At 43.3% G+C, this 17047-nt stretch overlaps 1 protein-coding gene across 1 annotated transcript in view; it reads left to right on the top strand.

Moving 5' to 3' along the window:
- Positions 1–17047, top strand: part of LOC307191369 (uncharacterized protein) — a gene marked incomplete at its 3' end in the record, with an annotated part of 547413 nt that overhangs the window by 222832 nt on the left and 307534 nt on the right. Inside the window, exon 10 of the mRNA XM_079931381.1 lies at positions 11971–12042. The remainder of the gene's footprint in view (positions 1–11970; positions 12043–17047) is intronic.

Consider the following 17047-nt stretch of genomic DNA (forward strand, 5'->3'; position numbering starts at 1 on the left):
AGTTGTTTGTAGTAGTCTCTTATAATCATTTGTATTTCTGCAGTGTTGTGATTTCTCCTTTTACATTTCTAATTTTATTGATTTGCGTCCTCTCCCTTTTTTTCCTGATGAGTCTGGCTAAGGGTTTATTAATTTTGTTTATCTTCTCAAAGAACCAGCTTTTAGTTTTATTGATCTTTGCTATTGTTTTCTTCATTTCTATTTCATTTATTTCTGCTCTGATCTTTATGATTTCTTTCCTTCTGACTGTGTTTTCTTTGTTCTTCTTTCTCTAGTTGTTTTAAGTGTAAGATTAGATTGTTTATTTGAGATTTTTCTTGTTTCTTGAGGTGGGATTGAATTGCTGTAAACTTGCCTCTTAGAACTGCTTTTCCTGTGTCCCATAGGTATTGGGTCATCGTGTTTTCATTGTCATTTGTTTCTATGTATTTTTTAAATTTCTTCTTTGATTTCTTCAGTGATCTCTTGGTTATTTAGTAGCGCACTGTTTAGCCTCCATGTATTTTTGTTTTTTACAGTTTTTTTCCTGTAATTGATTTCCAGTATCATAGCATTGTGGTCAGAAAAGATGCTTGATACGATTTCAATTTTCTTAAATTTTCCAAGGCTTGATTTGTGACCCAAGATGTGATCTATCCTGGAGAATGTTCCATGTGCACTTGAGAAGAAAGTGTATTCTGCCACTTTTGGATGGAATGTTCTATAAATATCAGTTAAATCTATCTGGTCTATTGTGTTGTTTAAAGCTTGTGTTTCCTTATTTATTTTCTGTTTGGATGATCTGTCCATTGGTATAAGTGAGGTATTACAGTCCCCCACTATTACTGTGTTACTGTCGATTTCTCCTTTCATGGTTGTTAGCATTTGCCTTATGTATTGAGGTGCTCCTATGTTGGGTGCATAAACATTTATAATTGTTATATCTTCTTCTTGGATTGATCCTTTGATCATTATGTAGTGTCCCTCCTTATCTCTTGTAACAGTCTTTATTTAAAAGTCTATTTTATCTGATATGAGTATTGCTACTCCAGCTTTCTTTTGATTTCCATTTGCATGGAATATTTTTTCCATCCCCTCACTTTCAGGCTGTATGTGTCCCTAGGTATGAAGTGGGTCTCCTGTAGACAGCATAATATGGGTCTTGTTTTTGTATCCATTCAGCCAGTCTGTGTCTTTTGGTTGGGGCGTTTAATCCATTTATATTCAAGGTTATTATTGATATGTATGTTCCTATTACCATTTTCTTAATTGTTTTGGATTTGTTTTTGTGGGTCTTTTTCTTCTCTTGTGTTTCCCGCTTAGAGAAGTTTCCTTAGCATTTGTTGTAAAGCTGGTTTGGTGGTGCTGAATTCTGTTAGCTTTTTTTTGGCCAAAAGGCTTTTGACTTCACCATTGAATCTGAATGAGATCCTTGCTGGGTAGAGTAATCTTGGTTGTAGGTTGTTTCATCAACTTTCATCACTTTAAGTATATCCTGCCACTCCTTCTGGCCTGCAGAGTTTCTGCTGAAAATCAGCTGATAACCTTATGGGGAGTCCTTTGTATGTTATTTTTTGTTTTTCCCTTGCTGCTTTTAATATTTTTTCTTTGAATTTAATTTTTGTTAGTTTGATTAATATGTATCTTGGTGTGTTTTTCCTAGGGTTTATCCTTTATGGGACTCTCTATGCTTCCTGGACTTGGATGCCTATTTCCTTTCCCATGTTAGGGAAGTTTTCAACTATAATGTCTTCAAATATTTTCTCAGACCCTTTCTTTTTCTCTGCTTCTGGGACCCTATAATTTGAATGTTGGTGCGTTTAGTGTTGTCCCAGAGGTCTCTGAGATTGTCTTCAATTGTTTTCATTCTTTTTTTTTCTTTATTCTGCTCCTCAGCAGTTATTTCCACCATTTTATCTTCCAGCTCACTTATTCGTTCTTCTGCCTCGGTTATTCTGTTATTGATTCCTTCAAGTGTATTTTTCATTTCAGTTACTGTGTTGTTCATCTCTGTTTGTTCTTTAGTTCTTCTAGATCTTTGTTAAACATTTCTTGTATTTTCTTGATCCGTGCCTCCATTCTATTTCTGAGATTCTGGATCATCTTTACTATCATTACTCTGAATTCTTTTTAGGTAGATTGACTATTTCCTCTTCATTTATTTGGTCTTGTAGGTTTTTACCTTGCTCTTTCATCTGTGACATATTTTTTTGCCATCTCATTTTTTTTTTTTTTTTAATGAGTGGGATTGTGTTCCTGTCTTACTGGTTGTTTGGCCTGAGGCTTCCAACACTGGAGTTTGTAGGCTATTGGGTAGAGCTGGGTCTTGGTGCTGAGATGAGGAACTCTGTGAGACCTCACTCCGATGAATATTGCCTGAGGTCTGAGGTTCTCTGTTAGTCCAGTGGTTCAGACTCAGAGCTCCCACTGCAGGAGCTTTGGCCTGACCCCGGGCTAGTGAACAAGGATCCCACAAGCTGCCTGGGTGACAAAAAAAAAAACAACAATAAAAAAGTAAAAAATACAATTAGACTAGGAAACTAACAGATATTTTTGGAAGAATATAAAAATAAAATTATAGATGAATCAACAACCAAAAGGTACATCAGTGCCACAATAGTGAAAAATAGGAGGAGGGAAAAGCACTTAAAAAAAAAATTTATTTGGTTGTGCCGGGTTTTAGTTGTTGCATGTGGGCTCCTTAGTTGTGGCGTGTGAACTCTTAGTTGCCGCATGCATGTGGGATCTAGTTCCCTGGCCAGGGATTGAACCCAGGCCCCCTGCATTGGGAGCGCAGAGTCTTAGCCACTGCACCACCAGGGAAGTCCCTCATCTTGTACTTTAAATGGCTTTCTGTAGCAAGACTTTGTCTTTAGACAGTGACATATCTGTCCTTTTCTTTGTGGCATCCCACAAGACTGAGATCATCTTCAGGGCAAGGACCATGTTCAGGTTATCTTTTTGCATCTCTGGCACCTCACCCAGGGCCTGCTCTCTATCCATGCTCTATTTCAGGCCCTCAGTGCTCTCTCCTGGATCATGGCAACCATATCCTAATTGCCTGCCTTTTCCTCACCGGCCCCTGCTTGATGTTTTCCACAAAAGCTATTAAATTGTGAAGCTAGTCATATCACTCTCTTCAGATTCCTCCTGGCCGATAAAATTTCTCCAATTGTGTTCCTTAGAACACTACAGCTCTGTGTGTAACCTATGTGTAACCTGTGTGAAATCCTCCACTAACAGGATTTCAGTGGAGAAAAAATACCATGCAGAGTTTTATGAAATTTACTGATATATATAAAACTACAATATTAAGCATATCTATATAGTTATTATTATGCAGTTATTTACCTTTAAGAAATGTACATGCCCAAGGGTACAAGGAAGGCACTTGAAGAATCACATTACAATTACATTCCAGAGATTTGGTCTAAGCCTGGATACCTAGGCAGCATCTGCCTCCTAAAAGCTGTATTGGATATTGTCTCTATGACGCATGCAGATCTTTTATGCAGCTTGTCTTAAAATTTCAGTGTATACTTGTGACATTATCTAGCAAATGCTATACATGAAAGCTGTCTAATAGAACTTTCCGGGATGATAGATATTTTCTATATCTGCTTTGTCCGATAAACTAGCCATTAGCTCCAGGTGGCTCTTGAGCATTTGAATGTGGATAGTGCAACTGAGGAATTAAAATTTTAAATTTACTTGATTTTAATTAATTTAAATTTAAATAGCTCTGTGTGGTTAGTGACTGCTATATTGGACAACACAGCTGTCCATGAACTCTGTGAACCAACATTTGATCTTTTCTTGCAGCAACTGATTTAACAGGGTGACCATTGTTTGCCAACCCCTTTAGTCAAGGCTGATGTTCTCTTGGCAAACCAGTTTCATCTTATGTCATTTTCTGCTTTGCTTTAGTCATATCAAAGTCTTTCATGTTCTTCATATATATTCTGCTCTTTCTTTCCTTGTTACTTTGCTCACTTTCCTCCCTGTCTTCTGCTCCTCTCCCTACTCATCCTTGAGATTCAACTCAGGTCTCTAAGTTATTGCCACTATAGTACTTCTGTTTTTTGCTGTGTGTATCCCCAGATCTTAGCAGAATGCCTATTTAGTCCCATTGATCACATAATCTGTATATGAAAAGCATTTCTTTTGTGGTATTCTTTACAATGCAGGGTTTTGTTGACCATCTTTCTTAGATGAACAGCAATAAAGTATTAGAAATTATAACAGTTCTCTTCCTCTGCCATTTCTCCTTAGTGCCTCAGAGCAGAAGAGTGGTGGCATAGGCAACATTTTAGTTATCTATTGGTGTGTAACAAATTACCCTATAACTTTGCAGGTTAAAACAACAAACCTTTATGATCTCAGTTTCTATGGGTCAGGAATTTGGGAGCAGCTCAGCTGAGTGCTTCTTTTTCACAGTTCTCATGAGGCCACTGTCAAGCTCTCAACTTGGGCTGCCGTCATTTGAAAGTTTAGCTGGGGAAGGATCCACTTCCAAGCTCATTTGTGTGGTTGTTGGGAGGACTCAGCTTCTCACTGACTGTTGAGTAGAGAACTCAGTTCCTTGACATAAGGTCCTCTCAATAGGCTGCTTGACTGTCCTCACAACCTGCAGGCCAGCTGTACTTAGAGCAAGTGATTTGAGAGAGAGAGAGAGAGAGAGAGAGAGAGAGAACTAAAGATGGAGGCCACAGTATTTATGTCTCAGAAATGACATCCATCCCTTTCACCATATTCTATTGGCCACACAGACCAACCCTGATACATGTAAGAGGGGCTGCACAAGGGTATGAATATCAAGAGGTGGGGATCTTGGGGGCTGGCTCTTATCCACCTTAATGGCACTATTGCTCATTTTTCTTTTTTTTTAAATGATTGCTTTTATTTATTTATTTATTATTTTGGCTGCATTGGGTCTTCATTGCTGCGCACAGCCTTTCTCTAGTTGCATCGAGTGGGGGTTCCTCTTGTTGCGGAGCCCAGGCTCTAGGTGTGCAGGCTTCAGTAGTTGTGGCACACTGGCTCAGTAGTTGTAGCTCGCGGGCTCTAGAGCACAGGTACAGTAGTTGTGGCACACAAGCTTAGTTGCTCTGTGGCATGTGGGATCTTCCTGGACCAGGGATCGAACCCGTGTCCCCTGCATTGGCAGGTGGATTCTTAACGATTGCGCTACCAGGGAAGCCCCGGCACTATTGCTCTTAAGGGTCTCTGGACCACATTATTACTGGAATCAATGACTGAGTGTGCTCCCTAATGTTTTCTCAGGTGTCAGGCCCTCAGCAACCAACTCTGTCACAGGACAGTCTTCAGGACTGTGGACACAGATGAGAAGACTCACAGGCAGAGGCAGAGCTTGGCTCAGAACCTCCGTCTTATCTTCAGGCTCCCATCTTTGTCACCAGATGACACTACCCGGGCAGTATAACCCCTCTCAGCCTTCCCCTTGGCCAAGTCAACCCTCTACCATCCTCATTTGTAAAATGGGTATGCTGATATTTCCCTAGTTACCCAACGGAGCTGGTGTGGACCCAAGGAGAGAATTTAGTGGAAGTGCCCTAAAACCCGCCCAGCATTTGACATGTATGGTGAAACCTTCGTGGGCCTAAGGCACTAGTTCTGAAGACCACCCTTCGGCCCTCCTCCTCGTCACACCTGCTTTCCCACCATAACGTTGCTCTCTAGAGGGCCACACATTGCTTCTACTTTAACAAGTCCGAAGACCAGCTGTTTTCTTTTGGTATCTTTTTATTACAGCTAAAATTCCAAGGGCTGCAGGGGGAAAGCTGCTGAAAACACAACAGGCCCTGGGCCTCACTTCAAAGCAGCTTTCATCATTCTTCACACGCTATTTTCAGGACCCTTGTCTGTTCTCTCCCAGGAACCAGATTCTCCTGGAGATTTTCCTCAGTGATATCACTATTTACAGAACTCTGGCCCTGGACATCATGTTTATATCTGATTTGTACATGTCCACATGGCCCATAAAGTTTATAAGGGGGTTAGAGAGCTTTTCCTTGTTTGTAAATCTTTCCCTGCAGACTCCCTCTAGGAGTAGGGAAGAAGGAGGCAGGAACAAGAGAGGAAGGGGGCATGAGATTGAAGGGAGAGAAGGGTCAGAAGCCTGAAGCTTCCTTCCTTGAGCTTCTCCCCATCATTTCCCTCCTTCTAGAGGGGTCCATGTGAGGGTCTGAAAAGTCTCCCTTTCACCATCTATGAAATGGAGATAATAAGAGTGCCTATTCATGAGGCTGTTCTGAGGATTATTCAAGGTAAAGAACGTAAAGCAGTTAGCATGGGCCATAGCAAATAGCAAAAATGCAATGCATTTTAACTGGAAAAAGTGACAAGAGTTTTCTATGCTATTCATCCACTGCCCTGCCTCTGTCCCCCAGGCATCCCAAACTCATCACCTAGCTGACTGTTGAGTTGTTCTCACTTTGAAAACCCTGGCTGCTCAGAACTTCTCCCTGGGAATTCCCTGGCAGTCCAGTGGTTGGGACTCCATGCTTTCCCTGCTGAGGGCCTGGGTTCAATTCCTGGTCAAGAAACTAAGATCCCACCAGCTGCACAGCACGGCCGGAAAAAAACCACAAAACCCAACTTCTCCCTGCAAGGACCATCTGATACCCCCCAAACCCCCAATAAGCACTGGCATAAAAATAACTCTTTACAGGCATACTTTCTGCATTTTTGAAGCTGAGATTTGTCCCATTCCAAAGTAGATATATTATTGGGTACAACTCCATGGATGGCTGTGTGAACATTTCTGAAATTTAGGAGGAAACATTTCAGAAAACATTTCATACATACTCTTCCCCAACTCCCACCCTGCTTGGAAGGAAGTGTCTGCAGGCCAGTGGAGGTACTCTGGAAGAATAATAGGTCAATAATAATTCACCCTGGTTACACAAATTCTCTTGGCAGTTTCAACCAATTGGAGTTGAGGAAAGTCATTGCAGGATGTGTCCACCCAGGCAAGGCAAAGGAGAAAAGGTTGTGAAATTATTTTTTGAATTGCCTTCAACTATCAAAATAGGTAACTTGGAGTAAAGGAAATTTGATTCCTGAATTATTTACAATTGTCTTGAGGATGTTCTTATCTCTGAAATCCAAGTACCACCCCCAACCCCCAAATTGCCATTGTCCCCCATAATGCAGCAGAAGTGGTCTTTTAAAAATGTAAATCTGAGTAGCCAACCCTGTTTATAAACCCTCACTGACCTCTCGTTGCTCCCAGGTTAAAAACAAAACAACTGAATGTGCCCTTCCTGACCTGGCCTGATGGGGCCATGCCCCCCTCCCCAGGCCCACTGCACAACTCATCTGAGTTCCTCCCACTTCCAAGCTTCACATGCCCTTTCCTCTGTCTGCAAGGCCTTATCTTTCCTCCCTTTGTCTAGTTAACTCCCTCTCATCCTTCGGATCTTATCTCAAAGACCACTTATTCCGAGAAGCCTCCCTGACACTCCCCCAGCCCACCTAGACCACGAAGGAATTTTTCAGCCACACACTGTATTCACCATGGTGACCCTTTCCACACCACTATTACATGATCCATTGTGTATTTATGTGTACACTTGTCTCTCCTGCCAGAATGCTCATTTGCTGAGAATAGGGGCTTTGTCTGCCTTTTCCACCCTCTCAGCTCCTTGTCTCAGTACCCAGAACCAACTAGGTGCTTAATAAGCACTTGGTCCATGAATGTCTGATTCCCAGAGTCAGCGATATCCACCCATTTTTCCGTCTTGCAGGACTTTGATAAATAGAACGTGGCCCACATCAGGGTACTATCTGATGGATCCAGAAAGTCCCTAGATCGCCTAGAGTGATTGAATCAGAGCATTTTAGCAATAGAAAAGAAGTGGGATTTTATTAGTCCAACCCTTCATTTTATAGCTAAGGAAACTTATGAGCAACAAGGTTAAGGTCTCTCAACTCTTTAACTACAGAGTTGAGGCTAGGATACAGTCCTCAAAATCCCTACCATGAACACTTCTTATTAAGCAAGTAGATCCCCAAAATGCCAAATAAATGCATAGTTCAGATATAATTGTAATGCTGAATGGTCCAGGCTGCCCCACTCCCCCCATCACATGACCAGCTCCTGTCCCTCCCTGAGAAGACACAAGCCTTCGTGTTACATTATCACTCTCCCTTATTCTGATACCACCGAGGGCCCTTCCTTTGAACTCTGCATTGCCATGGCAACTGCTGCTTCTCGAACATCAACATCACTACCCACAATTGATTATGCTGAGGTGGATGGCTGCCAAGCAAATCGTAGGCAATTTTTTTTTTTGAGTTAAGAGGACCAAAAGCCTCAGATCAAGTTCAAATTATTTGGAGGATGTGTGTGTCAGGAACGCTTAGCATCAGTTCTGATGGGAAGGCAGATAAAAGCTTGATTTAGGACAAGGGTAGGGGAGGCACAGGACAGCTCAGCCTCAGAGCTTGGAGAGCTCTTCCAGAAGCTCTTTGATGTGAAGGAGATGTTGGAAGTTGCGTAATTCTTGCAGGCGGTCCAGACACAAAGGCTGCTCAAACAATGCAGAGGGGCCAAATATGCCGAGAGAGATTGTTTTGTCCTTTCTTTTCTCCCCTGCTCCATCTCCCTTTCATCTTTCTCAACAACCCCAGACCCAACATGTAGGTTTTGTCCCAAGGAGAGAGATGTTAGTGCCACAGGAGTACATTTACAAGGTTGCGGGACTTGGAATGTAATAGGAGCTGTGAGGGGTTCTGTATATTAAGAGATATGGTCAACACAGTTATAGCGACTAGTCTGGGGGTAGCCTAAGGCGAGTTCTGATTGCTTGGGACAGAGATTTCCCATCTCACGAGAGAGAAACAAATGCCTTGCAAATTGGTCACATCCCATTTAGCTCATATTAATTTACATCACCGACCCCCAGGGCTAACAGGCAGTATTTTTCTTCCTTTTGTTTCTTCTCTCCATCCCCCAAGTGTCTTCCTCTTTTCTTTTCTCTTTCATCCAATAGCATTGGCCTGACTGTTTCTGGTTTGCTCAGGTTTTATTTTCCTATTTAACTGTTGCGCTTGCCAGCCCCCAGATCTTTCGCGTTGTAAAACCCGTGCTACACATGCCCCCTCACAGCCTGCTTTCTATCAACTTTGCCTAAATCAAGTTGCTGGATCAGTCCTGTGTATTAGCAGGATAATAACTTTCCTTAGCAGGACAAAATGGTGCAGAGAGTGTTGCCTTTTCTGCTTCAAAGGCTTGAGAGATTCCTTTAACCACAAAAATGAGAATAGAACATAATGGATATACAAGAGTCCCATGATGGCAATCTCTCTGCTGGGAATGTTCATGAATTACCTGTAATTTACCTCAAAATGTACCATATGTTGGACTGCAAGATGCACTTTTCCTTTTTTACTTAAATGGACTGCTATTCAGAACACCTTTTTTTCCCCCTTGACATGGGAATAGATGTTGGGAATAGGTTGGGGGGAAGGTCCCCACAGAAGTTTCACAAATTAAAGTAGGCACATGTTATCATGTGAATGCTTTGTACAAGGGAAAGAAAATGGACTTAGGTGTATTCCCCCCCTTAATACACCCTCAGCCCCATAGGGCCAGGATGAGAAGATTAAAGACACTTTTGGAGGGGAGAAGGCAGTGAACCACCAATTCACCAGTTCCCTTCATGCGTTTCATGCAAAGGGACAGAAATGACAGATCCTTCCATGGCTTGATTTATGTAGTCAGGAGACTTGAAGAGTGGCTCTGCCAAGACAGAGGGAGGCCCCATCACCTAGGGTGCCCTTTGTTTTCCACACTGTCCTGGACCGATCTCTCATGTGCTTTCTCTCCCATATTTACCATGATGCCTTCTGTAATAGTGTCAGAAACCGCACTTCTTCACATCTTTTGAATACCATCAGAATCTGTTTCTTAATCCCCCTGAAGCTGAACAGATGCAGAGGAGGAAGAGCCAACAAAGGTAAACCTTTCTCCACCCAGAGCTACAGCCTTGTCACTAGCCATGCCACATCTGTGTTTTTTGAAGGGAAATGTCATAATATTGCTAATCAATAGGAAGAGTGACAGGCCCATTTGTCAAGAACAAGCCAGCACTGCAGCTGTTGTCCTCTTCTGAATCTTTCTCTTGGGCTTTGCAAAGGGAAGCTGAGGGAAGGGCCTGCTGTGCATCTGGTACAGCCCCCTCCTAGACTGGGGGACAAGAGGGAGCCACTGGGAGGAAAATGGTGTGACACCTTGCTGATGTTCTGAACAAGTTGGGTCAAATGCAATGGCAAAGGCTGGGGAAGAAACGTGGAGTCTCTAACAGTGGTGTGCAAAAGCAACCAGACACCCTGCAAAGGGAGAGGACCTTCTGTATCAGGAAGTCTATTGACCCTTAATCCAGGGGGTGCAGCTGTTTATGTGTTTCTTTTTCTGTTATGTGTGCTGCAGATGTTTCTTGCTGGTCTGCTGATCAGAGGAACAAGCAGGTCATCTAAAAGGAGAGAAGAGGGGGAGGTGGGGTTGGGACTCAGGCTTAACGATGATTTTCATCTTTGCTCTGAAGGAAAATGTAAGCAGAGAATGGAAGACGGTGGCAGGGCAGGCTGCAATCTCTGCCCCTACACGCTAGCTCCCCTGAGCCGATAGAAATGCGGATGGGCAGAGCTCGCCACAATAATCAGATCGGCCATGCGTGGGGCCTGGCTGTGTGTGGAGGTGACAGGACTGAAATGCCCTTTTCCACCCCACCAAAATAATTTTTAAATTAGGAAATTAATCTTAATCGACTCTTGTATCTCCAGCTTAGGTGGCCCAGACTATTATTATTGCTTTTCACGCTTGGGGAGGGTCCCCCAAACCAGTAATTTTGTTTGATTAGTGCAAGGGAAAGAATACTGATATTAATGAGGAAAGCCTTAAAGAAACACTGGTAACTCTTGTCAATTTGCACTTCTCCCGTGTGCTTTCTTGCCCTGAAGGGGAGGTGATGCTCTAGAAAATGCCTTGTTTTCTCAAAGTACCCCCAGTTTTTGGCATTAGAAAGCAATTAATACCCAATTTAAAGACAAAGGTGGTATTGTTAGTGTATTGTCAGGTATACACTTTTCAGAAAGATGTGAAAGTAAAAATACGTCAGGAAGGAAATTCTTGCTGATTAATAGTTCAACCTTGAGGGTCAGTGAATGAATATCCATATGTTTGCAGGATCTCAGATGCAAAAGTCACTGGAGATTTTTGCTTGCTTAAAGGAAGGCAATGACTTTAAAACACTATAACATCCTGTTATAGACTAAGTTCTGTCCCCCCCCCCCCCCCCCCCCGCCAGATTCATATGTTGAAGACTTAACTCCCAATGTGACTGTATCTGGAGATAGGGTCTTTAGAAGGTAATTAAGATTTAGAAGGTAATTTAAGAAGGTAATAAGGATGGGGTCCCTAATCTGATAGGACTTTGGCTTTATAAGGGGAGGATGACAGAAAGATCTTTCTCTTCACTATGTGGGAGAGAGCAAGAAGACAGCTATCCACAATGTGAGAAGAGATCTCTCACCAGAAGCTGAATCAGCCAGCACCTTGATCTGGACTTTTAGCCTCCAGAACTTACAGAAATAAATTTCTGTTGTTTAATCCACCCAGTCTGTGATATGTCAGCCCGAACTGATTAATTAACACATATTTTTCTCCAAAGTAAAGCACCATGATAATATTCCAGGCATGGAAAGTTTGTAATCCCCCTGGAGGCACAAGTATAGGGTAATAAGATTGATTTTTAAAAGCATATTAAAATATCCATGCAAATGAATACAGGTCTTTTATGGTAGTTTACTTGGAATATCAATGTAGCCCCAGTGATAATGCCTTTGCTGGTCATACTTTTGGAGAGCTTCTTTTAGAATTCAGAGTCAGCAGCATATTCGTGAAGCGCTTCAGTAGAGACATGTTCTTGTTTTTAAGAGTGGTTTAATTTACTGTTTCCATTACAGGTCATTCAGAGCAAGTCTGGGAGTCAAGCTGGTAATCAGGAAAAGGTTACCATTGTTCGGGTCAACAGTAAGGTGTGTATGTGCAGTGATAAGGCTTATGGGACTTACAGCTTTTTCAGAAGATTATTATGAAAGTGTAGCTTGCGTCACGATTGGCCAGAGGAGCATCAGAGAGCAAGTGGCTGGCCTCTAGGGGAAAGGACTCATACTTGTGAATACCTTGTTCTGGTACCTCAGCTTTTGAGTTTACTTTATTTGATCCTTACAACATTTTTGGAGGCATATATTTTCATCCCTGGAAAAGCAGCCCTCATTTTGTTGGATAAATCCTGGTAAAGTTTGTTCAGACAAAACAAAACAAAATCCTTATTGATACTGATGTAATGAAAAAGTACAGGTTCTGGAGCAAACACAAGTGAATATAAGTCTCAGATCTGCCTCTTACAGGCTGCATGATCTTGGGTCAGTCACATAAGCTCTCTGTGGCTCAGTTTCCTCATCTGTAAAATGGGTTGTAGTGGAGTACTAAATTACATGAGATAATGCACATAAAACACCCAGAAGAATGTTGATGTATAGCAGGCATCTGTTCATGTTAGTTCCCTTCTCTGTTGCTTTCATACTTGGGGATCAAAGCTGAGGCTTGGAGACAAGGATAAAATAGTAAGTAATCACAATGTCAGCTTGACAGTGACATAGAGGTGGAACAGAAGGAAGGTGCCTTTACCCTTATTGTGAGGTATCAAAGGGAAGGATCCTGCAGTTTGCAAAAATGGCCCTAAATGACTCTCCTTTCCTCATGTGACAGTTCTGGCTTCTTTATTTAAAGCTGTCACTTGGCTGCTTTTCCTTTTATCCCCTCACCTTTCTCCCTCCTTCCCTTGCTTCCTGTTGGGGATGACAGTATCAAGTGACCTGATTTGGATTTTTGAAACTGGAGAAGAGTTTTCAGGCCAAAGATTTCTTTCCTACTATTTCAGAGCTGACCACGTTATTGTTCAAGGGAACGTGTCCAAGATTATGAAGTGAAGGGTGGTAGGAAGTAAAGACTGTTGATCAAGGCAGAATGGGCACCAAAGGACATTCTGGTGTTTCTCTTGGCACTTGTTTCCTTCTTTGGGTTTTTGTCTTCACACAAGGAAAACATCCTAAATCTTATTTTCTTCTGGATTATCAGAAATAGTAGATTAGTCTAACACAACTGAGGGCACCTTCTGGGTTGTCCTTTTGTGTGTCTAGGCTCCTCTGGTACATAGAGCTTCTAGTAATTGACTGCTGAGGGCACAGTGACATATGGAGGTCTTTGTGTGATAGGAAAAAACAATGTACATGCTGACAACTGGTCTTTTATAGAACCTGAAGGAACATTCCCAGTGGTGGTCTGTGCAATACATCCTCTCACCTAGTGGAACTCTTACCCACAAGCAAACTACTAGTGGTCTGTACAATACATCCTCTCACCTAGTGGAACTCTTACCCACAAGCAAACTACTGATGTGTCAATGCACTTACTGAGGAAAGACTTAAGAATTTTCTTTTCTTTTTTTTTTTATAAATTAATTAATTATTTATTTTTGGCTGTGTGTGGGCTTTCTCTAGTTGCAGTGAGCGGGGGCTACTCTTTGTTTCAGTGTGCGGGCTTCTCATTACAGTGGCTTCTCTTGTTGAGGAGAACGGGCTCTAGGCATGTGGGCTTCAGTAGTTGTGGCACGTGGGCTTCAGGAGTTGTGGCACGCAGGCTTCAGGAGTTGTGGCTCGCAGGCTCTGGAGCGCAGACTCAGTAGTTTTGGCGCACGGGCTTAGTTGCTCTGCAGCATGTGGGATCTTCCCAGACCAGGGCTCGAACCCACGTCCGCTGCATTGGCAGGCAGATTCTTAACTACTGTGCCACAAGGGAAGCCCCAAAATTTTCTATAATGTGAAATCTTTCAGACTGATGAATGGACTGAAGTTGCCAACTTTTTTCATTCACATCACCCTCACCAAACAACTGGCAAACATCATATGGTCAAGTACCAGATCATCTGATGTAGACAAGATGTGGCTTACAGAAGGGAAGGTGGGTGATCTAATGTTCCATGTGCTCTCTAACTTAATGAGGAAGGAATATTTGGGGGTTAAAGTTATACAGAAGGCAGTGACATGATACACTGGGCACATGCATATACACTTTGGAGTCAGGCAAACCCGGATTTGAATCTTAGCATGACTCTAAGACAAGTCATTAACCTCAGCCTCAGTTTCCTGTCTGTAAAATGAGGAACATAATGCCTACCTATAAACGAGGACCCAGTCTATCCCTATTAGGAAGCTGGGGCTGTATGTACTACTATTTGGTAATAAACATCTATTTCCCCTTAGGGGGACCAATGAAACTGGGAAATTGATGAGGCTGTATTAAAACAGTAGGTGCCAGTTTGCAGAGTTGGAAAGAGAGTCTGTGGTATTTATAGTTTACTGTGACAAAATTCTTTAGAAAGCTAAGTTAAAAGGAAGTGGGCTTAAACCTACAGAACTAACAGATTTTAAGATTTTACAAGGTGCTGCTATAATTTTGAAACATGTAGCTTGCTTAAGGAGCCGACAGAAAGGGATCTGTGCTTGTTTTACTCTTAAGTGGAAAAATTCCTTAAACTAAACTGTTTTTACTAGCGGACCTGTAAAAAACTAAGTTGAACTGGAGAAAATGGGCTGAGAAGTGAGAGAAATGTGGGTTTAGCCACAGAGTATGCTCTGGTCCTCCTCATTAGGGAGACCAGTTTGGTACTCTTAAATTGATTGCTGGAGCTCCCTATTATTATATCCAGATTTTTTGCACCCCCAAGGAGAGTAAAACAGTGACCCTGAGGTCAACTAGAGGGCTAGAGATCTTGTTAAAAGGACATCTATTTTCCTTCAGCCCCTATTGGTTCTCAGGCTGAGTGACCTCCCAACTGTTGGACCCCACAGCTGTTCAGATGACCCTTCCCACTGCCACAGGCAGATGCCCACCACCCAGACATCTGACAGCTCAGCTGGGTACCATGCTTCCCACTGGCTATGGAAATCTAGGAATGGTTTGGTGAAGAGGTGAAAAATAAACCCTCAGATCTGATTTCACCCAAGCCTGCTTGTGTGCTTTTTCAGCTGTCAAAAGATTGTGGCAACAGTGTCCAAGGTACTCATTCGTATCACCTGGAGATGTTTGAAAAGTCCCAAAGCCAGGTCACAGTTCGTACCCAGTAAGTCAGGTGTCTGGGGGGTTGAAGCCAGGCATAAGTATTTTTTAAAAAGCCCTGGGTGATTCCAACGTGTAGCAAAGTTTGGGAACCATTAGACTGAGCTTTACAAACAAGATATTACCTCAAGGCTTGTGAATGTGTTTAAAGCATCTGGCACATGGTAGATGCTTAATATATGATAGCTCCATTTTCTATTAGAAAGTTTAATGATAATGATGATGATAATAATAATATAATAATAGTAATAATAGCAAGCCGTTATGTTACCGACCCTCCTGAGTTGGTACCCAACAAGGGTCCTCCAAGCCCAGTGTCACTCACACCAATAGAATGAGACGAAGTTTGGTTCAGAAGCAAAGGAAAACTTTGTTCTTTTGATCGGAGAATGGAGAGGGATAAGCTCCGGCTCTAGAGCACACACCCTCCCCGACAGGTCGCGGGCAGGGCTGCTTTATAGGGCGGGGCAGCGGGGGGAAGGGGCGGAGCTCTCGAGGGGTGGGCGGGGCTGCACGGCTCAGGCTCCAGATCGTCGCGGTGCTGTGCGCAGACTCTCTGCACACAGCCCGCCGCCGCCATCTTGAGTCGCATCGTTCCGCGTTCGGCGCTTCTGCACGCTGTTCCGAGCCGAGGTGTCGACAGGGCGGTTCTGCACCAGGAACTTTGGGCCGAAGGGCTGGTGTGAGGCCTCTGCCCGTGGCTCCCTGTGAGCAAGTGAAACTAGACGAAGCGCCAAGGCGAAGAAAAAGGTTAGACTTTATTTCATTACCTAGATACTATTTTTATTCCCTGGGAATTGTTAATGGGCTTTGCCAGTGACAGTTACATCTTTAGGGCACTTTACAGTTTACTGTTACATTTATTTTATTTTTATTTATTTTTTTTGCGGTACGCGGGCCTCTCACTGTCACGGCCTCTCCCGTTGCGGAGCACAGGCTCCGGACGCGCAGGCTCAGCGGCCATGGCTCACGGGCCCAGCCGCTCCGCGGCATGTGGGACCTTCCCAGACCGGGACACGAACCCGTATCCCCTGCATCGGCAGGCGGACTCTCAACCACTGCGCCACCAGGGAAGCCCCCTCTTAAATTTATTTTTGTTCTAAGCCTCACCATTATCACATGAAATGAATATGAGTATATGAGGACTACCTTTTCCATCTTTCAAATGAGGAAACTGAAGCTCAGAAAGGGAAAGTGACCTTTCCGAGCAGAGCCTGGCCTGAAGCTGAGTCATCTGACTCTGAGTCCAGTGCTCCTCCCACCATGCAACACTGACTCTGCTCCCACCAGCTGGGGGGAGATGAATCCACGCGTAAAACAAATGTACTGAGAATGCAGAGTAGGTAATAAAACATTCCAAGGTACTAATGGGTCGAGATCATATGAGGAAAGCCAAATGGGAATCCACACCCAGCGTCAGCTTCCTAATGCTGCAGCTGGATTGGACGAGGTGACAGGGTCCCCTCGTGCTCCCTGAACCTAGCCAGTGGACCAGACATCCCTGATCTCCTGCTGCAGGCACAGGATGAGAAGCTGAGCAGAGCAGAGACTAGACCAGGCCTGGCGGGGCCTGACTCTGCTCCTTCCATTTGCTGAACGTGAGAGGAAGAACGAGATGAGTCCACCATGCCTGAGTGCAAGGGGGTAGGTGGGTCCAAAGAGGGACATCCTGCCTTCTCCCCAGGTCCAAACAGGGTGGTTAACAGCTAACCCTATCTCCTTCTGCTGAATCAGATAAATCTTTCTTCTGCTTTTGGAGAAGGGAAACTGTGAGGGTTGAGGGAGGTACTAGAAGCATTGGTTTTTATATTTGCTGTCTTGTGGGATAACACTGAATTAAGTAAACATGATAATCGGAGA

The sequence above is a fragment of the Stenella coeruleoalba genome (assembly GCF_951394435.1).
Source record: "Stenella coeruleoalba genome assembly, chromosome: 9".
Taxonomy (NCBI): Eukaryota; Metazoa; Chordata; class Mammalia; order Artiodactyla; family Delphinidae; genus Stenella; species Stenella coeruleoalba.